The sequence below is a fragment of the Narcine bancroftii genome, chromosome 8, assembly GCF_036971445.1.
Source record: "Narcine bancroftii isolate sNarBan1 chromosome 8, sNarBan1.hap1, whole genome shotgun sequence".
NCBI classification, from domain to species: domain Eukaryota; kingdom Metazoa; phylum Chordata; class Chondrichthyes; order Torpediniformes; family Narcinidae; genus Narcine; species Narcine bancroftii.
Window position 1 is genome coordinate 18,615,987 of NC_091476.1, and position 26,780 is coordinate 18,642,766.

The window sequence follows — 26,780 nt, forward strand, 5'->3', positions numbered from 1 at the left end:
TTACATATGCTAATAGTAAAAACTGTACATCAACTCATATTTGCCTAAATACTCTCTGCTTCATAAAAATAACTGGTCCAGCTCTTCTCTGGAGTTGCAGTGCACTGATTTTCACTGCAGCTTGAGTAGACAAATACCAAAAGATCTGCAAAACCAACCAAGTTAAAGGCAGCTCTCCTGAGTTTCCTTTGCACCCTGAGAGAAGGCAGAAGAATCCTGAAAGAAGTTATTTGCACTGTTTATAAAGACAATAGGAATGCTTCAGACTTCCTGTCAGCTCCAAGAGTAGCCAGTTGCACCAATGAAGATATTAACTAGATTTGAATATCCTATCAGAACTACAATCAACTGAGGTAAAAGCTTGTTTTGACTTTGCTTACCTATGCCCGCAACCCTTTCCTGATATTGGGAGGAAAAGTCCTCATATTTGGATATCAACTAGGGACAATGCAAAGTAGAGTCGGTCACCAACCCACAGCAACTGCAGCAATTTCCACTCACCATTTTTCATCCAGTACACAGAATTCAAACTTATTTGGTACATTCTGACACCCAGTACAGATTGCATTAAAACATTTCAAGAAGCAATTATATATGTTTGCTTTTCGAGGAATTTTCATGAAATATAAAAGTGTTAGAAGATCCAAATTCCTCACTCTTTGCAGTTTCTTGAACAGGTTGCATTATTCCTCCATTGACATCAATGAAAGATTCCAGTGGTAGAGTTTCTCTGTCCTCTTTCCAACCTTTATACCTCAATCTCCAGAAGGCTTCAAAATTGCACATAGGACTTTGACAGTTTCCCTTAGTCACTCAAGATATTGATCTTCCCTCTATTTCGTCAAAGCCTTCAAATTTAAGAAATGAAAATAATTTGGAGGGAAGCTTGATTTTGCTAACAGTTTGCTATAAATTCAGTGTTTGGTGGGAAGCCTCTTTTTTTTGTTTCCAGTTGCTGGAACCTGCATCTGTGGACCTGAGGGAACTATTAGTCAGGGACAGGAAGAAAAGTTAAAATATGAAGAGCATTAAGTGACCGGAGGCCACTTTTTTTCATTTTTATGCCTGGCTAGAGACAGCCACTTCCTGCTGAACCAGGGAATGGACTGCTGTATATCTTTCATTTACAGTCACTGTCAGAAATGGCTGTCTGATTGGTGATTAGATCATTGTTCATACCTCCACCTAGTGAAAGCTATAATACATTCCCTAGCACTTTACAGAGGTCCCATCATTCAGTAATACCACAGGGCATTTTCACAGTTAAACCCTGTCTAGGTTACAGGGTGGGGGGGGGGGGGGTGGGGGTCAATGTTTCAAAGAGTTTTGCAGTTCATTTGACCTCAAAATACACCCGTGGGCAAACTGACTCAAAATCTTTGTTGTGTGAATGTCACTGCATTCAGAAGTTTTGACGAATGATTGTTCAGATTCAAATGCTGTTTAAAACTTCAAGAAATTGAAATCCAAGAGTAGCAGAGAACTTCAATCCAAAAATTGTATTATTTACCTCGAATTAAAAGTTGATGATGTTAGCAGATGAAAACATGAACAACTGATCGGCATTTCTATTTTTGTTTAGCAGAAATTGTGCACTATTTAAAATAAGTCTCTATTTCTATTTTTTAATTTTATTTCCTTTTTTGCTCTATCTCACAATTATTTTTCTATTTGTATACCTCCATGGTATTTCTTTTCCAAAACTTGTAACTCTGTGAGAAGAACTCCAAATGAAATTTGGCCCTGAATGACCCTTGAAACTGAACAATGTAGTATTTCCAAGGTGCAACGAAAGGCTTTAGAGGAATTACCTGCCTGTCAGAATTTCATCTAAAATTAAATTTCCTGCCAGCAATTCTGGAATTAGCCTCAGCTGCAATAAACAGATATGCCGTGACCATAAATGTTTGACTAACTTTCCTTTCCTCTCTGTGTGCATTAATGAAATGGAATCCCAGAATATCTCTAAAATGAAAGAAACACGAAATTCATGCTTGCCAAGATCAAGAATTAATTTAGCTCAGACATTTGCAGACAAAGTGGAACACCCCACTATGACCTTAGCTCCATCTCTCAAAACGGATCTGATATTGCAATGTTTCATATGGAAGCTGTTTCATTGCTATATATTGAGTACTATATTGCTCTATAAACTTAATTTATAATTTTTTATGTTTTTACACATTTGTTGCCATAGCAGTGGGCTGCCCAAAACAGTTGCAAACCAGATGCAAGTTGCTGCCAAACAAATTGCAATATACCTTCACTGGCCGTGATTGAAGCTTTTGAGATTGAAACACAGTTCCAAATTTTTCTTGAAAATTTCCACTTGTAGTTTTTCCCAGGTATTTTCTCTTGTGAAATGAATGGCTATCCTTCTCTGCTGACTGGGCAGCCAATCCATGAGATGGAGACACATAGGAGACTGCAGAAACTGCATTCTGAAGCTAAGCACACTACGCTGGAGAACATAGGAAGCTTGACCTGATGAGTTCCTCCAGCAGATTGTGTTTATCTTCATGAGACGGTTTGGGGAATACTCAGTTCTATTTCTGGTGAACAGAAACACAGTTTAAAATTGACCACAATTCAACACAGTGCATTTTATAATAACAAGTTATAAAATTGGCTTTTTAGAGGGCACATTTGGCCAGGGCAGGAGAAACAATAAGGACTTTGTAGCCTTGCATCATATGAATGTTACATTTGGACTGAAATTTTTTTGGGCAGATCATTAGGAATTTAGCAATGTCAGGACCTAATCTAGCAGCACTTTACATTATGCCTTATGTATTTTAGTATATCAATAATTGGTGGAACAACGTTCTCTAAGTTCAAGAATTTTTTTCCCCCCAATGGCTAGCAATCTCCTGATCCTCCTCTTACCACCCTAATCATAAATTACTGCTACACCACAAAAAAGACCTGTGCATTATTGAAATGCCACATTTTTTTAAATCTTGTACCACATAAACTGCAAACACTTATTATCTTTTATATTCATTGTTTCTTTTCAGGTGTCCTTTTGGAGTTAGTTTGCTTTTAAAAAGTATCCGTTCTTTGTACTATATGCAAGACCACTAAGTTAACGTTATCATTAAGTTGGGACAGCCAGTCAATTGGTGAACAATATTTGGCGTTGTTCTTGGCTAAAGGATATCTGGTAAGTGCCTATCTCACTGGCAAACTCCCATCATTAGGCTCCAAGTGCCTACGGTCTACCATAGATTTTCAGACCCGGAACAAAATCACAAACTTTGTCCAACGCTCAATTAGCCACTAATTTTCGATTGGATTCACTGCATTCTATTCCGACACATGGAAATCAACATAAAAATAATCCATCTTTCTTCGGCTATTTCCACTACAAGACAACAACTTGGCAATAGGCTTTGAATGTTGAAATATTTCAATGTTATATTGTTAACCACAAGCACTTCTAAGTCATATTGATTTGAAAAGTCATTGTGATCCACAGAACATTAAAGTACTAAAAATCACAGATGTCAATATACAAGTGTTGGAACTTCACAGCAGACCAGCTTTCAATAAACAGAATGTTCTTAATTTCATTTAATTATTTGGCTTTGGCTTGATCAATACCATACTGTCTTGACAAGCAGTGAGGCAAGCCCTGCACCAAAGCTTCCATTCTCTTTCCTTTATAATTTTTATTTTTTCATTTTTAAGTAAGTTTAACAATTATATAAAACACAAAACATCAAGAAAATCCCACCTCCCTACCCTTTCTGCGCAAACCCAATTAAACAAAGAAAGACAAAAGAGGAAGAGAAAAGTCCCCATTGTCAGGGCATGCAGTGAAACACAGTTGGTCCCCAATCTTGACAAAAATGACAACATGAGGGTGCGATGAAAGCTTGCAAACTGATGCGTTGTGTTTATTGGAAAAAAGATCATTTGAATATATATTTGTAGCAGTTGACACCTGTTTTGGAAAATACATGGACCTGGAATTAACCACTGGCATTATTGATAGTGTTCAAGTGTTGGTGGCTTCAATATTATACAAATTAACAAACAGATATAAATGAAGAAAACAGTAACAAGTCATTTCGAATCTGTGGGAACAAAGTAAACAGTTCAGGAAATAGTGGTTTTTGTGCCTAAGCAAAGATCCTCAGACTTTCTATCAATACTGAATGTTGCTTTTGGCTATCAGTCTGTTACAATTCCCCGGCTCTTTCTGTTTGCACACTTTAGGCCCAAAGCTCTGTCTCATTTTTCTGTGAGTCAGGGAAAATGATTTTCAATATTTACAGTCAATTGGAAGGAAACAACAGAAGTCACACACAGGTTTATATTTGACAATTAAAGAATAAATGAATGGATGTCACATGACAAAGCTGCCACAAGGAATATTCTCCATGGGTAATCTGGCATGCAACAAGCAACAGTGACAACCAAATGAAACCTACATTTTCAGGGTCTGTTGTGAACTGTGAATATATGTAAATCGATGCATTTAAAGGCCTGAATTTGAAGAACCCGAAACTGAGTTGGCATTTTGCCCACACATGGATACACGAGTTAGCGGTGGAGCAGGTTAAGTCTTGCAACTGCATAGTAACCTTCTGAACGACTTTCAGAATGGATTCAATCTCAGAACCTGAGTTGAGATGTTACCAAGGAAACAAATTAACTAACATCAGATAACTCTGTTAGCTTTGTAATCACTATTCATGTTGGGGTCTAGAAATGGCAAAATATAATGAATCAGGAAACCTTGAACACCACACACAGCTTATCATTAGCGGGTCAATAGTTTCCAATGTGAGTGCCGACAGCTAGGGCATAAGTTATTTGGAAATATAGAGATTTATTTAAGTCTTCCAAAATATGCCATTTGAAAGTTCTGTTGCAGGGCTGGAGCAATGGTAATAATTTCGACCAGAAATCCTCTCCTCCCAAAGTTTACACACATCTTAGAGGGGTGCAACTTTAGAGAAAAATTTAATGGATAAAAAGAAAAATGTGTGTTCCCTTCATTTCAGGGAAATGAGCTGACAACAAACGTATATTGGGAAGATGCCTTCCACTGTGAGCTTCAATGTTACTATCTGTATGCAAGATTTACAAGGTTAGTTCCAGGGATGGCAGGGTTGACATATGCTGAAAGGCTAGAAAAACTAGACTTGTATCCGATGGAGTTTAGAAGGATGAGGGGGGACATGATTGAGGTATACAAAATCATCAGGGGGATAGACAGGGTGAAGTCGGATTACTTGTTCCCAATGATGGGGGAGACGAGGACTAGAGGGCATAGTTTAAGAATACAGGGTACATTTTTTTACCCAGAGAAGTGTGAATCTGTGGAGTGCTCTGCCACAGAGGGTGGTAGAGGCAGATTCGCTGATTATGTTCAAAAGAGAGTTAGATAAGACTCTAGTGGGCAAAGGAGTTAAGGGTTATGGGGATAAGGCTGGAAAGGGGTACTGATGGTAGTGATCAGCCATGATCTGTAAAATGGCGGTGCTGGCTTGATGGGCCGAAGGGCCTACTCCAGCTCCTATTGTCTATGGACATGCCCAATAGTTCCTAAATCCCTTAACTAAGTGTGTGAGTTTCTTAAACCTGAACTCACTGGTGAGAGCAAGGGAAAATGGTGGCAGTAGTTCTGCCACTTGCAATTTCAGAGCTAGTTTCTTAAAATGAGAATACATTTGATCACTAACTTTATGGAGGGAGATTATATAGGGCCAACTCAATAAGCATGGTGGTTAAACCTTGCAGTTCAGTGTCCACATTTGGAACTGACTACTCATGTCTGAATCTTCAAGTGATAGCATGCGTATCCTTTAGCGCTGCAATTCTTTGGAACACAAATGGTGCCATAACAATTATCAGTAGGACCCAGAAGGGACCAGGAGATTTTTCCTCATTTTACCTCCAGCTGGCAGAGGTGAGGAGAGCACTGATGGAGAGGTCGGTCTTACAAAAGGCCAACTGTCTATGCAATATTGGTCAAACTATTTCTTTTCCATATCTGAACACTAGCATGTTATGGGATGTTTTGACATTTATGTTCTACCTCAACTGGAGATGTTGCCTGCTGGGTGTGATATACAAATTTAAAAGACACCACTCTCCTCAATTTCTTTGTCTTGGTTAACACTGGAGACATATGCAGGAATTTGCAGAGAATCAATGCATACGTGCATCAAGAGTTTAACTGATGGCTTGTTCAGCTGGCCAGAAATTCTAACAACTTCACTTGTAATAAATCTAGTCTGAAGGACTAGGTGCTTAGGCTGACTTTCCATTGGTGCAGCATTGCTGATAGCATCTAGCAATACCAAATCACTGAGGGATATTCATCAACCACTCGGCTCTTCCATTCCATTAGTGAATAAAGATGTGAACAACAATTCAAAAGACCTTCATACAGATATGCACAATATTCCTTGCAAATATCACAAGGCCTAGTCACTTACAGGTAAGGGATACCTCTTAAAATGGCACTAAAGATGCATGTAAGAACCCTGATCATAGACACCAGGAGCAATAAAGAACAAAGCCTTATGAAAAATACATGCAATGACCTTCTGGCATGTTGAAGATGCCAACCTCCCAACCTGCAGCAGCCAGGGTCTCCAGAGTGAGCTCACCGTATTTCACAGTAGCAACGATGTTAGAGACATGAAGAGGATGGAGAAGGATGTTGATGCATAAGAACATGGAATGTAGCGAGAGCAAGGCATGTTACTTGCTGGGAAGTTCCCAACATGGCAAGTTTTGCTGATATTCCATTAGTCCACCCATCATCAATAATGCACGCAAATTCATGTTAGTTTGTTAGTGAGTGTGAATGCCTGCACATACATTCCATTCCAGCTGGTGAGAAGTCATCTTAAGAATTATTCCATGTCACAATTTAATGTTATTTTAAATAAAGAATAGAGACATACATGCCTGTTCAATTTAATTAGTTGTGAAATGTAAAAACAGAATGCCAGTGGGATGAATAAAAACAACACTGAAGAGTTTTTCAGATTCCCCATTAATTTGATACATTATGAACTGATGGGACTATATAACCATATAACCGTTTACAGCACGGAAACAGGCCATGTCGGCCCTTCAAGTCCGTACCGGTTCACTTGAACAACTCCACTAGCTCCTCCGCAAACTCCTGAGGGAGTAGAGGCTTTCTTCATGATGCCATTGGGGTGTTGGTTCCAGGAAAGATCCTCCGAGATAGTGACTCCCACAATTAGTTAAACTACTTTTCTTGCTTGAGAAGTAAAGGACCAGAGGCAGGATTCAAATTTTTAATCACTCCTTTTAATCAGTCCTTTTCGGACTGTAGCTTGAAACTACTTCCTCACGGAGACAGAAGAAATTTTGACCTCTTGCAAATAATTATCGATACTTTCAATTATAATTTTAAGTTAATGATTAGTAGATTTTTGTTTACCAAGATGTTACAGATATAGGGAAAAGGGTAGATAGTTTAGTACACCTGTGTTTCATATGATTCAATGCCCTACAAATCGTAGCAGAGGATTGTGTGCCTCAACATATAATTCACACCCATAATTGGTGAGATTCAATTTGGAAATATTTCTCATCGTAAGGTTTCCTATTTTCCATGTTGCTGCAAATTTACTCAGACCTGATGATCCAAAGGGAAGTTTCAGCACTTCTTGGGTGTTCCTGGGGTGCATTTCTCAGGAAATTATGGTCTGAGTCTGGGAATGTTCTATTTTGGCTCATTTATATAGGTATATTGGGTTTGTTAGGAATCCTGGAAAAATAATAGAATGCAGACCTGGCAAAATTACTTTCTATCCCCCGTTCCTCAGCTCTATGTCCAAAAGCAGACACTCCCTTGAGGGCAAAATCTGAACAATCAGGATCATCATTTGTGACAGGTACTGTGCCCTTAGTTTTATTCTAAATTCAATTCCTCCTTTTCCAGTAAAGCTTGAATTTAGCATCCATTCACATAAAAAAAGTCCGTTTACATGAGAATTTACCTCAAAGCCTGTATTATCAAGTGCCTGCTTCATGCATTTGGTAGCAGTATTGACTCTTGAGTCAGCAGGATGTGTGCTACAATCTTGTTCCAGCACTTGAGCACCTAATCTAGGATGACATTTCAGTGTACTAGTGAGAGATGTGCTGTCTTTTAGATGAGACATTACATTCTTTGTTCTGGTGAATAATCCCATGGTACTATTTTAGAAAAAGGAAATGTCCTGCCCTATATTTCTTCCTCAGGCAACACCTCCAAAGGCAGAGCTTGACATGTAACAAAATGTTAAAACAGAGACTTTTAGATGGAAGTAATACTCCATCTGATAGCCTTAATTTCTGGGTTAAAGGATTTAACAAAGGAGTTGTTATAAATGAGAACACTAAAATAAGGTAGAAATTGCAATGGTCAATGATAAACCATTCATGATGAAAATTGCTATGTTCTTTCGATAAGTACAATAATATTGCTGAGGAAGAGATTTCCAGATAGAGAGGAAAAAAAATCAAGAATGTATTCAAATCCTCCATGAAAAAGCGCCAAATCTCTGCTGATCCCTGTCGCAAGACCACTCAGTGCAGAAGAAACATTCAAAATGGTGATAAAAATCTCAGGTCCGTTCGCTAGGAGCGCTCAAAAACCCTGTGCAGCTGAAGGAGAAAACCATCCTACAAACTACCCAGCCACCCATCCCATCAGGATCTCCTGCCCCATTTGTATATTCCAAATTGGTTTCATCCTCAATCCAATGGAACTGTCCAAGAAGAGAAAGAAGATGACAATACAAAAACAAGAAAAGGTTCGACAGAGGAAAAGAAATCCATAAATGAAACAGTGGAAGATTAGCTGAGATTTTAAAAAGGATAAACAGTATGTTTTCATGTTGCACCATTCAAAACTTCAGGACATCCCAATGTACTTCACATCCTAAAGAGATGACCTGGCATCATACTATTATGTGGGAAAAATATGTTGCTGAGAGCTTTATAATGAAAGAGATCAGTAACAGAAAACATTTCACTGGGAATCTCAAGCAGTGACAATGTTATGATTTTGGAACATAGCATGTAAAATTGGGAATGTAACTAAGGATTGTGGGATACATGGAGACCATATGGGTGTTTGTGATTGTCTAAGAAATTCTTCAGAACTGTTTCCATTATGTTACCAAAAACATAGCTAGAACGGTGCCATCACAAAGCATCCAAATAAAATGCTTTAAAATGAACCAGTAAGTATTTTACCAGTCACTAGGGAGGTATCCAACTCTCTGCACTCCAAACTGTGCTCTACATGATACTGCAAAGAAAAACAATCTGATTCCACTATAGCAGGAAAGTTGATGAAAAATCTCTGAATCATTTTGGATCTATGGAAACGTCTATTGGTTCTAAAATTGTTGAACATTGAAAAGGACTCATTCTCAAAATTTGACAATATAATACAAAACGTAAGTATGAAAGAGAAAAAGAAATCTCACCAACTCAGGAAATGGGTGGCTCAGAGGCAGAGCAAGGAGTGCTACTGTCTTATAACTCCAGTGACCTAGGTTTAATCCTGATCTCTGCTGTTGTCTGCGTTGACTTTGTACCTTTTTCCTGCGATCTTAAGGGTTTACGCCGATTTATTCCACTTTCTCTCACATCCCAATGCCGTGTTGGTGACAGGTTCATTGCCTCCTGCAAATGACCCTGTAGGATGAAGGATGTTAGGAGAAATAGGATGATATCAATGAACATTTGACAGAGATTGGTAAATGAATAGGATTGCTCTGAGAATTCGCACACTTATGATGGACCAAATGGCTAACTTCCATGCAATAGGAAAATATACAGAAAGTATTTTGCAGTCAAATTTAATCAAGCTGTACTACAGGATGACCACATCTATTCTTATTTTATACATTAATTATCCACAACCCCATCCCAACAGTTCAAAAACCTTTCTCTAAACAGTAATCCATCACTTTCATCTTCATTACTCTCAATCCTCCAACTAATGAGATGATTATTCAACTTTTGTTTTCAAGTATAAATTATTGCAAGATGAAAACATTTTGCCATTACTTTTTGGAATTATGAATATAAGTCAAATAAGGGCAGCACAGTTGGTACAGCCGTTAGTGCAACACCTTTACAGTGCCAGCAATCTAAATCAGACCGGGTTTTGGATCCCGATCTGTCTGTAAGGAGTTTGTACGTTCGCCACGTGTCTGTGTAGGTTTTCTCTGGGTGCTCCTGTTTCCTCCCACTGTTCAAAACGTACCGGGGAAGTAGTTAACGAGGTGTAAATTGGGCAGCGTGGACTGAAACGGCCTGTCTGTATATCTAAAAACAAATCTGGTGCTGTCCTTAAAACATTTGCGCGTTCTCACCGTGTCTGCATGGGTTTCCTCTGGGTACTCCGGTTTCCTCCCAGCCTTCAAAAATGCATGTGGTTTGTTAAGAGGCACGGGCGTGGACCAGAAGGGCCTGTTACTGTGCTGTACGTCTACATTTTTGTTTTAAATCAGACATGTTGTTACCCAGGTGAGACCTGATTGGAAAAGAGAAGCTCTCCATTTTACCCCCCTACCCTCCCTACCCCCACCTTCCCACCCCCTCCAAAACCAATAAATATTCAACATATACAATACGATAAAACCATAAAACAATGTCTTCACACAATGAAAAATAAATAAGAAAAATGTGTCATCTACTTTTACACACTGAATCAAGTCATTTTGTCTTCTTATCATTTTAGGGGGTGGAGGTCCGAGGCAAGCCCTCTCTGTTATGTTCCATGTATGGTTCCCAAATTTGTTCAAATAATGTGAATTTATTTTTTAAATTATATGTTTTTTTTTCCAATGGAATACATTTATTCATTTCCATGTACCATTGCTGTATTCTCAGGCTCTCTTCCATTTTCCAAGTTGAATTAAGTTTGTTATTGAGGAGTCTGATGATGGAGGGGTAGCAGCCATTCCTGTTCCTGGTGGTTCGAGTCTTGTGGCACTGACACCCCTTTCCTGATGGCAGCAGCAAGAACAGAGCGTGTTCTGGGTGGTGTGGATCCTTGATGATTGCTGCTGCTCTCCCACGGCAGCGTTCCCTGTAGATGTTGATGGTGGGGAAGGTTTTGCCTTTGATGCCCTGGGCTGTGTTCACTACAATTTGCAGGGCTTTCCGCTCAGGGGCATTAGTGTCTCCATACCAGATGGTGAGACAGCCGGACAGCACACTTTCCACCACACATCTGTAGAAATCTGGTTTCCAATGTCACTTACAATGTTTGTTTAAATCAGGACCATACCATCTGATATGTACTGATCTTCCAAAAATTGGTATGAATGGTTTCTCATGGAGGTTTTTGGCATTCAATTGAAAAGCTGTTTTTTCTTGTGATGTTCAAACTAAGATGGAAATACTCAGCCGGTTAGACTGCATCAGCAGGAAGACAAACAGGTCAAAAACTCATCTAAGCTGGGAAGGAGACAAGTGAGCTTGTTAAACTGTAAGGGGAAGAGAGATACCTCTGATTGGAATTAAAATCACAATGATTGAGGAAAAGGTGTATACGAGGATATCTGGTCAATAAATGAATGTGAGCAATTAGAAGGTGAGAACAGACGAACTCTGAAAAGCAGGAAGCCATGTCCAGCAGGTCAGGTGAGACGTGCACTAGTACAGAGGAATAAAAGAATGAAAATATGTGTGTGTGTAGAGGGAGAATATCCTCTATTCATCTGATGATGTAACTCTGAAGGGCACAATTTTGTCATAGTGTGGTGGTTATATGGAACAAGGGGAGATGATAAAGGCAGGTACAGTCACTATGCCTAAAAGGTATTTTTCTGGATAGGAAAGAAGTGGAGGGATACAGGCCTAATGTGGATGGTTGGCATTGATGAATTGGGCCATCGGGCCTGTTTCTATGCTGTACAACTCCGTGATTCTATGACTCTGGCTCTATGGCACAAATGGGTGTCTGATACAAACAGAAATCAAGGTATCTGAAGTTGTAGAATATAAAACTAAGTCAAGAGGGCTGCCAAAATGTCCATTCTGAAAAATACCTTTTAGGCATAGTGACTGTACCTGCCTTTATCATCTCCCCTTGTTCCATATAACCATTTATGTGGGCCTTATTGGGTTGGAGAATGGAGTATTAAAGTCATAGGCAATAGGGATCAGACTTAATGCAGGTGTTCTGCAAAGTAGTGCAAATCACCCAGTCTACGTTTGGTTTCTCCTACGTAGAGAAGACCACATTATGAGGGAGGTTTCGGGGGGGGGGGGGTGTATTGTGTCATAGGCAGTTGTAAGGGGAAGTGCCATAAGGGAGATGATTGGTGAGAAAGGAGGAATGGATCAGAGGGTCACAAAGAGAATAGTCACCACCAATTCTGCTGGCAGCTTGTTCCATTAACCTACCAGCCTCTGTGTGAACAACTTGCCCCTCAGATCTCCTTTAAATCCCTGCCTTCTCATCTAAAATCTTTGTTCTCTGGTTTCAGATGCTGGGTAAAAAGACATGGCTAATCTATCATGTTAATGTCCCTCATCATAATATGTTCCTATCTAGTTATTCCTCAGATTCCAGAATGTGCAATCCCAGCCAATCCAATCTCGCTTCATAACACATGCCTTCCAGTCCACACAGCAATCCTATAAATCCTTTCTGCACCCTCTCTGGTCCAATAGCATGCTTCCTGTCGTGACGACACCAGAACGGCACAACATACTCCAAGTATAGCCTGACCAACAATTTGTTCAGCTACAATATGAGACCCCCAACTCCTATACTCAATGTTGCACCTGATGAAGGTGTTGCCACCTTGGGGAACTTGTGTACTTTTACCCAAATATCTCACTGTTCAATCACTCTGCCCTTCACTGTGTATGTTCTGGCCTGGTTTAACTTTCCAATTATGCATCACAATGTGCCTATCGGAGTTAAATCTATGGCACTTTTTTCCACTTTTCCAGTTGACTGAGATCCTGCTAATAACCTTGGACAATATTCTTAACCAGATTTGCTGTCATTTGCAAACTTACTAATTATGCCATATATGTCAAATAAATTAGTGACCCAGCATTGGTCCCTGTTGCACGTAACAGTTCACCAGTCTCCAATCTGACAAACAAGCATCTGTGACCAATCTCTTTCATGCAGGTTAGGTTACAGCTCAAGTACGCTGCTCCTGTTTGTGCACCAATTTCTCGTGTAAGTAAAATGGAACTGTGTCAGTGTAATGTTGTAATGTGTATAGCTGAGCACCTGATAATGTTTGAAAGCACAATTATAAGGTCTGAAGTATCTTGTTAATGGTATGACAATATGGTGAAGCTCAAGATTTTTTTTCTAACTAAGAGCCCCAATTCATAGAGATTCGGTGGTGCTTTATCTGACACTGATAGTTCAGTGCATAGGACATGAGGATGGACCCAATCATGTACTGTATGTGAATTATCTGAACTCGTAGCACAATGCTCCTGCCTCAAGGTTATCTGATCACACGGGCTTTTGACCATGTCTAAAGGCTCTCCCAACCCCTGCAAATGCAAGCCACCTCTCCTGTTTTAATGTTAATTCAAATGCCATCTACAAATTTGTTGATGGCACCATGGTCGTCAGCAGAATCACAGACAGCAATGAAGAAGCATAGAGGAGTGAGATAGATCAGTTAGTTCAATGGTGTCGCCACAACAATCTTGCACCCCACATTAGCAAAACTTCAGGAAGGGGAAATTAGAAGAACACAAACCAGTCCTCGTCAAGGCATCAGCAGTGGAGATGGTAAGAAACTTCAAATTCCTGGGTGTCAACATCTCTGTAGACCTATCTTAGAACCATCATGTCAATGCAATCATGAAGAAGGCTATATTTCATTAGGAGATTGAGGAGATTTGGTATGTCACCAAACATTCTTGCAAATTTTCTGGTATGAAGGTTCCGATGAACAGGACAGGAAAAGGCTACAGAGAGTTGTAAACTCAGCCATTGCCATCATGGGCATTAGTCTTCACTCCTTTAAGGGCATCTTTAAGGGGCAGTGCCTTAAGAAAGCAGCCTCTATCATCAAGGTCCCTCACCACCCAGCATACATGCCTACTTCTCACTGTGACCATCAGAAAAGAGTTACAGGAGCCTGAAGATGCACACCCCACATTACAAAAACAGCTTCTTCCCCTCCGCTATCAGATTTTTGAATGGACCCTATGGGTACTACCTCACTTTTTCTTTTTTTAATCATTATGTATTTATTTATTTTTATCTGGTCTTATGGAATTATAATTTATAACAATTTTGCACTTGCATTGCACAATATACTATTGCAAACAACAAATGTGGTGACACATGTTAATGACAATAAACCTGATTCTGATCCTGTAGAAAGGCCTTCAGTGCTCAAATAAGAATAGCCTCAAATCTCTCCCAAAACCTGCCAATCTTCAGTTTCCTAAATCAGAAGATCTGCTTCAAAAACAATACACTACCCTTTTAAGCCATGCAGACTAGCTTCAACTGATTAATGAGTTAAAAATGTAGCCTCCTGTAAATGGGTGCAGTTGATGAACACTTGGATTAGTAGGAGCCTTTAAAATAACCAGGCAGAATTAAACTGGTCTGCTGCCTGGATTACAAGATGCATACAGGTTGACTTGACCTTACACATTAATACTGTAACTTACAAGAGAAGGTTAGAAACTGAATATTTGATTGTGAGTGATTCACCTTGTGACGTTCAAAATCTTTCCACTATCTCCAAGGCGCAATTCAACAGTGCGATAAAATATTGAAATAAAAATGCTGGAAACACACAGAGGCCTATATAGCATTTGTGAAACATTTCGGATCAAAGACACTTCAACTAAACAGGGGGGAGGGTGGGGGAACCAAATTAGTACAGGTTGGAGATAGTTCAGCTAGTTGAATGGTGTCACAACAACACCCTTCTACTTAACATGAGCAAACCCAAGGAGCTGATTGTGGACTTTATTTGGGAGTGGAAAATTGGGAGAACACAAGTCATCATTGAGGGGTCAGAAGTGGAGAGGATGAGGAGCTTCAAGTTCCTGGGTGTCAACATCTCTTAAGATCTGCCCTGGGTCCTCCAATCACGAAGGCGGCTCTACTTTGTGGGGAGTTTGAGGAGGTTTGGTAGGTCACTGAAGACTCCTGCACATTTCTACAGACATAATGTGGAGAACATTCTGACTGGTGGCATCCACAGACACTGCCTCGCTTTCTCTTATTTTTGCACTAATTTATTTACTTTTAAAATGTAATTTATAGCAACAGTTGACTGTAGTGTGGCCACAAAACAACAAATGTCATGACAATAAATTCTGATGCTGGATTCTAGTTTCAAGTTACAGAGGAGATACAAGTCTGGAAAGATCAATAGGAATATCTCCCTCAGCAGTATTTCTCAACCTGCGGCCCATGGATCATAGTGGTCTATTAGTTTGTTACAGGTGGTCTGCAACAAGGGGGCCTCAGCTAGCAGCAAACCCCCACGCAGTGTCTGTAGATTTGGTCTATCAGAGAAAAAACTTCAAAAATATTTCCCACCGAAACAAAAAAACATCCTGTCAGTGTTCTGAGAAGGAACTTGACCTCACCAGCAACACCACACTCTCTCTGATGGTGCAAGCATTTGTTATACAGTAGGTGGTCTGCAGTAAGTAAAGGAATTTCTCTGGGTGAAAACAGTTTGAGGACTAGCACCTTCTATGGTGAGACCAAGGTCGCCTCCATGATGAAATATTGAATATGTGATGAAATACTTTGCATTTAGCTGGATGTGCAACTTCAACAATATGCCAGAACCTTCATGACAATTAGAACAAATCAGTCTACTTGATGGGATCGCATTAATTACCCTGAATAGCCATTCCTCCTCCACCAATAGGAAGCATGCATATAGAGGACGTGATCTACAAAATGTTTCCAGTTACTCATTTAGAATATTCTTACAGCATCTTCCAAAACCTCAGCAGGGATAAAAAGCAGTGCTTGCATCTTCTCCTGCAGCCTACACACATTTCTGACTTGGGAAGGTATCACTGACGGCTCCGAACACTGAGACATGGCACTGCAGGAGTACCTTCAATAAAATGTCTCCAACAGCCCAAGAAGGTAAGTTGCCATCACCTTCTCTGGGGCAGTTAAGGATGAGTACTAAACAACTAGCTCAGACAACCATTCCCAGAGGCCCCAAAATGAATAAATTCCAGCAAACAATTCATCATAATTTCTGCACCTCCTTCTCAGGGGCTTGCCAATTCAGCCCTAACTCTGGTTTGACTCTAATTGTCTTCAAGTTCACATTCTTTCAGCGAGATGACGTTATAAAATAAATTGTAACACAGATAAATAACAAAAAGTGGTAAGTTGATGACCAAATGCTTTAATATCAAACAATATGAATTTACTTCCTTCCCTTCTGATTTTATTGCTTGCATTGTTTTTTGCTGGTGGGACGACGACATGATGCATTCGGATACCAAATGTCACAGCATCTCCATGCACAACATGAAAATGGCCTTCTTTCATGCATGAAGATAGAAGTGCGATTTGATAGAATAAACCTTAAGTCTGACATAATTCTTGCTGAAATATTCACATGTACACTTTGGAGGAGGAGCCACTTTTATCTGGCAATGTTGATGTCAATTGTAATGACTGCGTTTTTTCTTTATTCACGCTGCAGAAGCAGCAATATTCTGGTCATTAAAGGGCCATTCATTAACTTCTCGGATAATGCCCTGAAGACTTTTTCCATTCCCTCTCAATGCCACCTTTGAAACAATTTTGCGAGTTGGTGAAATTTATTGGCGTATATTTGATTTTTATTTCCATGTCCTCCATGGTGCACAGGATAGCGTTCAAAATGTCTAAAATCCTTACCAGCAATTCAGCCTTAGGATGTGCAATTTATTTTCCATTGTAGGTATTGAACCATGGTTGAATTACTTCCATCCTTCAATGCAGTGTTTAATTTTTGAACCTGAAAGGAATGATGTTGTTCTTATTGATTCCAGTTGGGAATAAACATTTAATACATCTGAATTCAGAAAGTAGCAGAATCATAATGTGACAAATATTTCAAAAGTCTATAATTATGTTGTATCATACTTCCATAATTCTTTGCCAAATGTTTATCTCATTTTGAAGAGTGGGCAAGTTGAGCTTTGCTCTGGATTAGTTTTTCATCAGGTGGCAGCCTACTTCATAAGCTTGCCCTCAATGTTTTGCACTTGTCTAATATATTTTTTTTAAAATCCAGATTACAATGAAACAGCAAAGGAAGTGTAAGGTGCTAAATTTGGAAAGAATAAGATGACAGTGAGGTCCCTCGAGCTCTGTACATGTTGAAAAAGAACAAATGACATATGGTATTTCAGCCTTGGAGCAGGTAAACAGCAGGAAGCTCAGATGTGAAGGTTAAGTAAATATTACATTATCAACCACTATATAATATATATATTCCGGCACTGAAGCAATGCTTTATTTGAGGAACTGAATTGTTTACAGTTGCAATTAACTTGAAGGTAAGCACATAATGGATTTAAGAATGGGAAGTTGATTGAGAAGTTCTGCAATTGCAAAATCAAATGAGATCTGGAGAACTCAGGTCCTTGATACTGTCACCCTATAGTTCTCTATTCAAACTGCAAGTAAGAAAGTAGGTCTAGTGCCTCCTGCCCAATCTTTCCCCAAAGAGTGTATGGCTTCGTAAATTTTGAGATAACTATTTTTGGTACCAGCGGCTCACTCTCAAAACTCTACGTCATTTTCTCAAATTTATTCAGCTATTTTCTCATCTGTTATCTGCCTGTGCTGAATTCCATAAATATCCTTTCGCATTATCTTGCCCTAGCCATGGTGTAGCCAACAATTAAGTTGTTACTGATCCTTCTCAACTGATTTGTGAAGAATATTATTTCAAGCTAATCTGGACAATACAACCACAGAGGTGTGAGTGAGTGAAAAATAAATCTAGCACAGTTACCAAGAGACTTCATTACACACAAAGGTGGTCGACAAGTGGAACATTCTGCGAAGCACCATACGAGAGGAAAGACGCAGTGCAACAGGGTAGAGACAAAAGTTTGAGGCCCAAATAATGTTTTGAAAATGTCAAAGAAAAGGAAACAGGTATTTTTCAATCTATACCCAATTCTTTTCTGTAAATTTTATTTATAATTTCCATCAATACAACTACAGTATTTATCCATATCATAGAATAATAAGAAAGATGCAAAAAGCATACATATTTTCATATTTTTCTCCCCCTGTCCTCCCCAAAAACGTAGGAAAAGTAGAAGAAAATAAAGAATACCTGCCTGATTATCATTATATCCTCTCGATTAGTTAAATTTCAGATTTACATAATGATCTTGAACCTTAAATTAACTAAGGAGAGTTGGAGCGGGAGTGGTGGACGCTGTAGATGAAGTCATAACAATAAAATCTATAAGGTTTCCAAATCTTATCAAATTTTTCTGGTTGATTACATAAATTACATGTTATTTTCTCTAATATTATACAATTTAGTAGTTCCGTTTGCCATTTATTCAACCCCACATTATTGTCTAATTTCCACGTTACAGCTATACATTTCTTTGCTATTACTGCACTTAAAAACCTCTTCTGATAAATATCTAACTTCAAATCAAAAATATCTCCTAATAAAAATATTTTGGGATCTTTTAAAATCTGCATCTCCATAACTCGTCCCAATAAAATACTTATGTCTTCCCAAAATTTTCTGACTTTTTCACATTGCCGAACTGCATGCAGAAAAGTTCCTACGTCTTTATTACATCTATAAAAAAAATTGATCAGAACAATTTGAATTAATTCTATGTAATTTGTTTGGAGTATAATATAAATGAGGTAAAATATTAAATTGTACCATTTGGTATCTAACATTAATTGTATTAGTTAGACTTCCATTACATAATTTTGGCCATACCTCTTCTTGATTTTGTATATTTAAATCTCTTCCCCATCTCAATTTGGATTTAAATAGATCCTTTTTCTGCAAATTCTCTTGCAATTTTATATACACATTAGTAATAAACCTTTTGATAAATGTATCCATTATTAAATATTCAAATTGACTTTGTTCAGGTAATCTAAAATTCATCCCTAACTTTCTTTTTAAATATGATTTAAGCTGATAATAAGAAAAATCTCTACCTAATTCAAGTTACTGCGATCAGTTGTGCTGTGTATGCTATTGCCCCAGCTGAGTACTGAAAATGACAGAAGACGATGCAGCAAATATAGGCTGTTGCAACTCTGGGACATCACTTTATCTATTCATATAGATAACGTACTGATAGAATGCTATTCTCCTGACCATTAGAGGGAGTCAGAGTCTAGTTTGTGGCAACTCAGTTGGATTCAAGATGGATGCCTCCACGAGGTCTTGTGCACTTTAGCTGACAAAATATAGTTGTTTTAAAAGAAAACCAAGTTTCTTTATTACAATTTTTTTTTAAATCACATAGTACCAGGTGTATGCATGGTACAAGGAGTGAAAGAAACACCAGGAGTGTGCAGAGTGTGTATCAGTTGTTATCAGCAGAGAAATGGAAAGTGTAAAGCAACCTGATGCTGTAAATTGGACTGGAAATGTCAACGAGTGGAGATTGTTCAAACAAAAGTTCATGCTGAACCTGCAAAGCATTGGACTCTATAGCAAATCTGATGCACTGCTACTTATCATGGTGGGACCTCTAGCACTAGAGGTTTTCAATACTTTTGTTTTTACTGAGGCCGAAAACCAGGGCAATTTCACCAAAGAAAAATGAAACGTTCAAGAGATGCATGTTTTTGCTCATGCTCACAGCTGCACAGAGAGAGCTTTGATTTTTTTTAAGGAACTGGAAATTAAAATCAAGAACCTGTAATATTGGATCACTGCAAAATTCAATGATCTGTGATCAAATTGTATATGGGATTATTGATAAGAAAGCGAGAGAGAGGTTGCTGTGAGAGATAGAGTTTACCTTAGCTGGAGCTATGAAGATATGCCACGCCAGTGAATTAGATCTGCAGCACGCAGAGAAGTTCAGTGAGAGTGCAGAAGCCAGTGAAACTGAAGGCATAGCCGTTACCACAATATGTGTCCACATATATAAACAAAAAACAAGATTTAAGAAACAACAACACAACGAGAGGCTCATCAAAGTGCTACAACGCATCCAGAAGTATGGATTAAAGTTAAACAGAGAAAATTGTCAGTTTCATGTGAAGGAAATCACGCTTCTGGGAGATAAACTGTCAGAGGCAGGTATGAAGCCAGACAAGAGCAAGGTGAAAGTAATTCTAGAGATGCCCAGACCCACTGACAAAAAAGGCATATTGAGAATGGGAATGATCAATATCATTGGTAAATTCATACCAAACTTGTCTTCCAAAACAATATACCTAAGGAAGTTGTTACAGGATAAATGTGAATTCAAATGGACAGCCAACGATGAGGAAGAATGGGGATGACTGAAGACCATTCTAACTACAGAACCAGTACTTTTGAATTTCTTTGATGCATTCAGAAGGACAAAAACATCTATGGATGGTTCAAAAGATGGAATAAGCCCATACTACTTCAGGTTGTGGGAGAAGATTGGAGGCCAGTAACATATGTATCAAGGACAATGACAACATCTGAATGTTGACATGCACAGATCAAGAAAGAGTGTCTAGGTCTGGTCTATGGACTCGAGAAATTCCACAGTTATGTGTATGGTCTAAGACCATTTGTGGCATAGAGAAACTACAAGCCATTAATAGTGAAAATAAAGAATAGTCTCAGTGAAATGTCGCCGAGAATCCAAAGACTGATGATAAAGCTACAACGTTATGATTTTGAATTGGTGAACACACCATGGAAACTTACTGTGTTAGCTGATGCATTATTCAGGGCAACAACGCAGAGTGAAGCACACAATGAGAGTTCCACAGAGACGGGTGTGAATCTCCACATGAATCTGATCACTCAATCTCTTCCTATATCTGACATAAAATCCAAGCAGATAGCAGCTGTAACAGAAAAGGACACAATTCTGCAGAAGAATCTGAATGAAGGATGGCCTAGAGGTGAATGTAAGCCATATCACAACATCAGAACTGAGCTGAGAGTTGTCAATGGGCTTCTACTCAGATGGGGCAGATATATCATTCATCAATCACTGTGAAAGGGTGCATGAGGGGCACCTTGGAAAGGAAATTTCCAAGAGGAGGGCCAGAACTGCTGTTTATTGGCCAGGGATAAATGCTGACATTGACAGGGTGGTTTCCAGCTGTGAGACCTGTTTGAAACATCACAAAGCAGATAAAGAAGCCCATGATCATAACAGTCTTACCAGTGGATCCATGGCAGAAAGTTTGGATTGATCTGTTCCACATGGATGGAAATAATTACTTGCTGGTTATTGACTATCTATCAAACTATCCAGAGATTGTGCAGCTTCCTAACATGTCTGTTGCTTGTCTGCTCAAATATGTGAAATTGATCTTTGCAAGTCATGGAATTCCTCAAATTGTCTACAGTGACAATGGACCATGCCACAGCTGTATAGAATTCCAGAACTTTTCAAAGAGTATGATTTTCAGCATGAGACTTCTAGTCCTCTGCATCCACTGTTAAAGGGTAAAGCAGAGAAAGGAATTCACAGTTAAAAAGTTGCTCAAGAAACCACAATATCCTTATCTAGAACTACTGAGTTACAGAGCTTCGCCAGTTGAATATGGCATATCACCTGCTGAGCTTCTGATGGGACATAGACAATGCACCACATTTCCAAAATCTGCAGACAAAACAAGAACAGAAATGTCAAAAATGTCAAACAGAAACAAAAGTGTTCGCAAAGAAGACAAAAAGCAAACTATGACAAGTCAGCAAGAAGCTTAGGGCCACTGGCACTCAGAGATTCCAACACTTGTGTCAAAAAGGCTCCTGTCTGGAGGAAGTAAATCCAAGATCTAACACTGTCAGAACAGAGGATGGTCAAATACTGAGAAGGAATTGAAAGAGCCTGCTGAAATGCCAAGAGACACTGCAGGAACAGACAAATGCAGAAGATCCAACCTGCACAGCAGCAGAGGGAACACCACCAGTGGACCAGCAGAGCCAACACAAACACCTGTGTTAAGAAGATCCATATGCGTTATCAAAGCACCTGACAGACTGAATCTCTAAATGAAAAAGAACTGCACACTTAAAAAGTTTGTGCTGCTGGTGTTTGTGTTTACGTTTGTGTTGAACTTTAAATTGAAATGAATACTGTATTAGTGTCATGTTGTTATATTAAACATTCAAAGGTCTTGTGTACTTTAGCTAATGAAGTATAGTTGCTTTTAAAGAACCCAAATTTCTTTATTACAATAAAAAGAAACATCACAAATAAAAGATAGAACACTACTGCATAGTACAGGCACTTTGGCCCTCAAGGTCATGCCAACCAACATTAAAAAAAACTAAACTGTCCCCTACCTCATTATCCTCAATTTTTTTCATCCAAGTGCCTGTCTAGGAGTCTCTTAAATGCCCCCAATATCCCAGCCTCCACCGCCACCTCTGGCAAGGCATTCCAGGCATCCACAACTCTCTGCGTAAAAAAAAAAAATCCCTCTAAACTTTCTACCCTTCACTTTGTGCCTAGGTCCTCTGGTGTTTGCTACTCCCACCAAAGGAACAGGCTCTGGCTGTCTACGATATATATGCCTCTCAGAATCTTAAGTTACCTCTCACCCTTCTACGCTCTGCTAACCTTGCCTCATGAGACTTAGTTTCCAACCCAGCCAACATCCTAGTAAATCTCAGCAGCCTCCCCATAGCTTCCACATCCTTCCTATAGTGAGGCCACCAAGTGAGATATGATGGTTCTCTCAAACTTTCTGCTGCAGGTAAAGATGATCATTTGGGCTAAATTCTAGACATGATAATTTTCTGTGTCTGATCAATGTGCTTTTTGGCTGCTTTCTTTGATTCTCACATAAAGCAAAATCAACCAAATATTAAAGAGGATGAGTCTGATTATTAGTTGTCAATATTCAAAATTGAAGGAGCCTCGGGAAAACCAGTTTAGATCATTATCCTTTCAAAAAGGAACAGTAAAAAAAAATCTAGTTGAGAACTGAGGAGCCACTTATGGTAACTGCATAGATTGAAATTATTAATTTATAATCTAGCCAAGGATATCATGATATGTGATCACGTATGAATATTCTGGAATTTCAGCGAATAATCTTAAGGGATCTGTGAATATTTATGCTGAATTTAATGAGTGGGATGTAAACCACGAAAGGTGAAATTGCATGTAGTCTGCAAGGTCTGCACAAGGAATGGTCTTAGTGCGCCAAATGGCCTTTTCCTATTTCATGTTTTCTTCGTGAACCTTCTGGTTGAGAGCAGCACTGTTGCTCCAGCATTTGAGCAACTAGGCTGCCAAGAATCTTGTGTTAATTAACATTCATAGATTGAGATTATCTGCCTCATTCAGGCAGTGTTCACACTGTATCAGCATCAATTGAATAACTGCACCTAATTAGACCAGACATCCGATGCATTCTCGTATGTCAAACCCCCTCCCCATTGCTCAAGTCCACTACTTCCCACCCAAATAATACTACTAACCTCAGCAAGGTCAACACAGGTTAATACGTTCTATTCAAAATCAATTTTATTGTTACTTTCCAATCAAACCTTAAATTTATTTTATGTTGGCTTCATATTCCACAACAGCAACTTCTGATTTCTGATCAATTTAGATTTACTTATTTGAGTAATGATTTATACGAGCTAATAACCAATGCGGACCCCAATGAAAACAAAATTAAATTTCCACTTTTCCTTCTGGCAGCAGTCAGGAGGTCTTCAGAAATACGCCTGTATTCTTCTGATTTCTCAATATCCAACACATTCATGTCTCCCCCCCCCCACCCCCCCCCACAATATGCAGTAAATATTTTCAACCAGAAATATCTGCCATGAAGAATAGCCCAGGTCTCCCTCTCATAGTATTTCTGCATCATATCAGTTGCAAGCATAGTTTATACCTAAAAAATAATTCTAATGCCTATTCTACTCTATTTCTAGCTCTACGACCATGTTTTCACCCAGACTTGCTTCCACAGCCATGTGTCTTTCCTGGCTTCTTGCCTCCAATGCCATCTGATTCCAGCTCTGGTTCCAAGCCTTCCAGTTTGGTCCCCACCGGAATCTCAGGTACTTGCATTGCATTGTCTCCTGCTCTCTTTGCTTCTCCCGCCATATCCTATGGACTATCCTCAGCTCAATATACAGGTACCAGTGGACCCTCGGTCTCTCGCTACCACCACGATACCTCACTCACCACAATCTGCTACAGATCTCTCCTCCGCCGTATCCACACATTCAACCGCTGATTCTACACACACCTGACATTCATCAAAAATCAGAAGCTTGCGCCCCTGGTGGCTGCCATCTCGGGGACCAACCCCCACGGTTTCAACTTTGACCCTGGTGGTTTAAGGACTGAGCTCCTGACACGGGTCTCTTCCTTAGTACTGATGACCTATAGGATGGAGCTCCTGACATGGATCTGCACCTTGGCCTCGGTGACATACAGAATCGAATCGCTGACGTGAACTTCCACCCTGAGCGGTGACTGACAGAACCGAGCCTCAGATATGGGTTTCCACCTTTGCCCCCGTGACCTACAGGACCAAGCCTCCATCACGAACTCTCACTGTGGCTTTTGGAGCAAACAGGCCATTCGCTCCACTCTCTGACTTTCCCAACCCTCCCCATCCTCCCTTGGACTCTTCCTACCTCCTCTTCCTCTTCATCCACTCTATCCTCCTCCCCTCCCCAACAACCACCACTCCAATGAACTTTCCCCTAACTCCTACCTGGTCTTCACCATCCCCTCCGACCTTCCCCTCTCAGAGACTGAATGCTCTGTCCTCAGTAGAGGCCCCACCTTCGTCCTCCTTCACCCACACGTTAATAAGTTCCGCGCATGCTATGATGTTGAACTCTTCTTCCGTTGGCTCCGTCTCCATGCTTACTTCCACAACCATGATTCTCCACGCCCCACTGATGCACCCTCAATAACTCCAAAGGACTGGAAGTTGTGTAAAACTGACAGGCTTTTATGAGCAATAGAATGGAGGCACATCCATGCTGGTCAACTGCCCTGAACTGGGGAGGGGCTGTGGAACAGTCACCTTTATTCAGGAGTCTGTGGGAGGAGGCACAGGTACAGCTGAGCAATGGGAGACCCCAGACAATTAAATATGCAAACAGTGGTTTACCACATTCACCCCTTGTTTTTAAGAAGAGTTTGCAGGGTGAAGTGGATCCGATGTTATCATAAATTAATCCATCCCGTTCCCTCGCCGACATGTCCGCCCATGGTCACATTTACTGCCAGAAATGAGATCATCCATAAGTTGGAAGAACAGCACCTCATCTTCTGACTGGACACCCTCCAACCCGATGGCAATAACATCAACTTCTCTGGCTTCTGTTAAAATCCCCCGACCCCCACTTCCTTCGCATTCCCAGTCCCAGACATGATAAATTCTACCCAGCTCCTTTATCACATTTATCGGTCTGGATTCCTCCCCCATTGTTTGAATTCTGAGACTTTCTGATATATCCTGCATCTTCCTTTTCTGTTTATTCCTTGAAGAAAGGCTCAGGCCCAAAAGGTTGGCAATATGTCTTTGTCTCCTATAGACCAGCTGAGATCCTCAGCATTTCAGTGTTTTTAACTACAATCACAGCATCTGCAGCCTTTCGTGTTTCACATAATTCCAATCTGTATCCCTGGGCCAAAATTTGTAAGGCACTGGTGACATCCAGTGGTGCATTTTTTTTTCTTGAATGAAACTCATCTGTTCGAATAATGGTAGAATAGAATCATCTGGTCTGCAAGTGGGTGAATTTCTAACAAGACCTCTTTTCACTAAATAATCACCAACTTCCTCCTGTGAGCAGCAGCAGTAAAATTAACATGCAGCTTTAAACAGATAGACTTGGTGTGCCTTATTTTAATTAGTGAATAGCAACAGAATATGTTTTGAACAGCAGATATATTTTATCCCACGTCGCCTCAAGGAGGACTGACATCTCCTTTGCACCATCTCCAACTTCTTCACAACCTTGACAGGATGTAATTATTCAATCAGATCTCATTTTTCTTTCATTTGCACAACCTGGTTCTTCCAGATTGCTGCGATGTGCCCAATGATTCAGAAATTAGACATATGTGCGTAAAGACCTTGCTCCCACACCAATGAAAAGGAATAACAAAACGGCGGAAGACTTTAACCAAAAAAAACTCTTAACTGTTAATTGTTTTGGCTGTGGTTCACAGCAAAGCCTTTAATAAACAGACTGAAAATCTATTAATCTGGAAATTCTTTAAAAGAACCCATAATTTGAGTGACTCTTTGGTCAAATATTCTGCCCAGATACACAGCTCCATGGACCCCTGGCTTTGTTTCCCGAAACTGTGCTGAGTTAGCTGTTCTGAGCTGCAGATTCTTGTTCGTGCTTTTAAAAACTGCAGCTTACTGAGGTCACCAATAAAATGTGCATAATATAATCATAAATCAGAATAACTTAACATCTAAGCCAAGTGAAGATCCTTGTTAAAAATTTTGCAGTTGAAATACTTGGCTGAAAAACTATAATTGTTTGGGATTTATAAGTTGCTGTTTTGCTGCCAAAATGGTGTTGAATATCATTACGCTTATTTGCACCAGGAGTACAACACGAAAGTCTGTAGAC

At 39.6% G+C, this 26,780-nt stretch overlaps 1 long non-coding RNA gene across 1 annotated transcript in view; it reads right to left on the reverse strand.

Annotated features, from left to right (window-relative positions):
• Positions 1-9,482: 9,482 nt before the first annotated feature.
• The window catches only part of LOC138741677 (uncharacterized), a 222,028-nt gene continuing 204,730 nt past the window's right edge, over positions 9,483-26,780 (reverse strand). The window contains exons 9-10 of the long non-coding RNA XR_011343658.1: positions 16,895-16,994; positions 9,483-9,687 (exon numbers count right to left, since the gene is read on the reverse strand). This is a non-coding gene — a long non-coding RNA (uncharacterized lncRNA). The remainder of the gene's footprint in view (positions 9,688-16,894; positions 16,995-26,780) is intronic.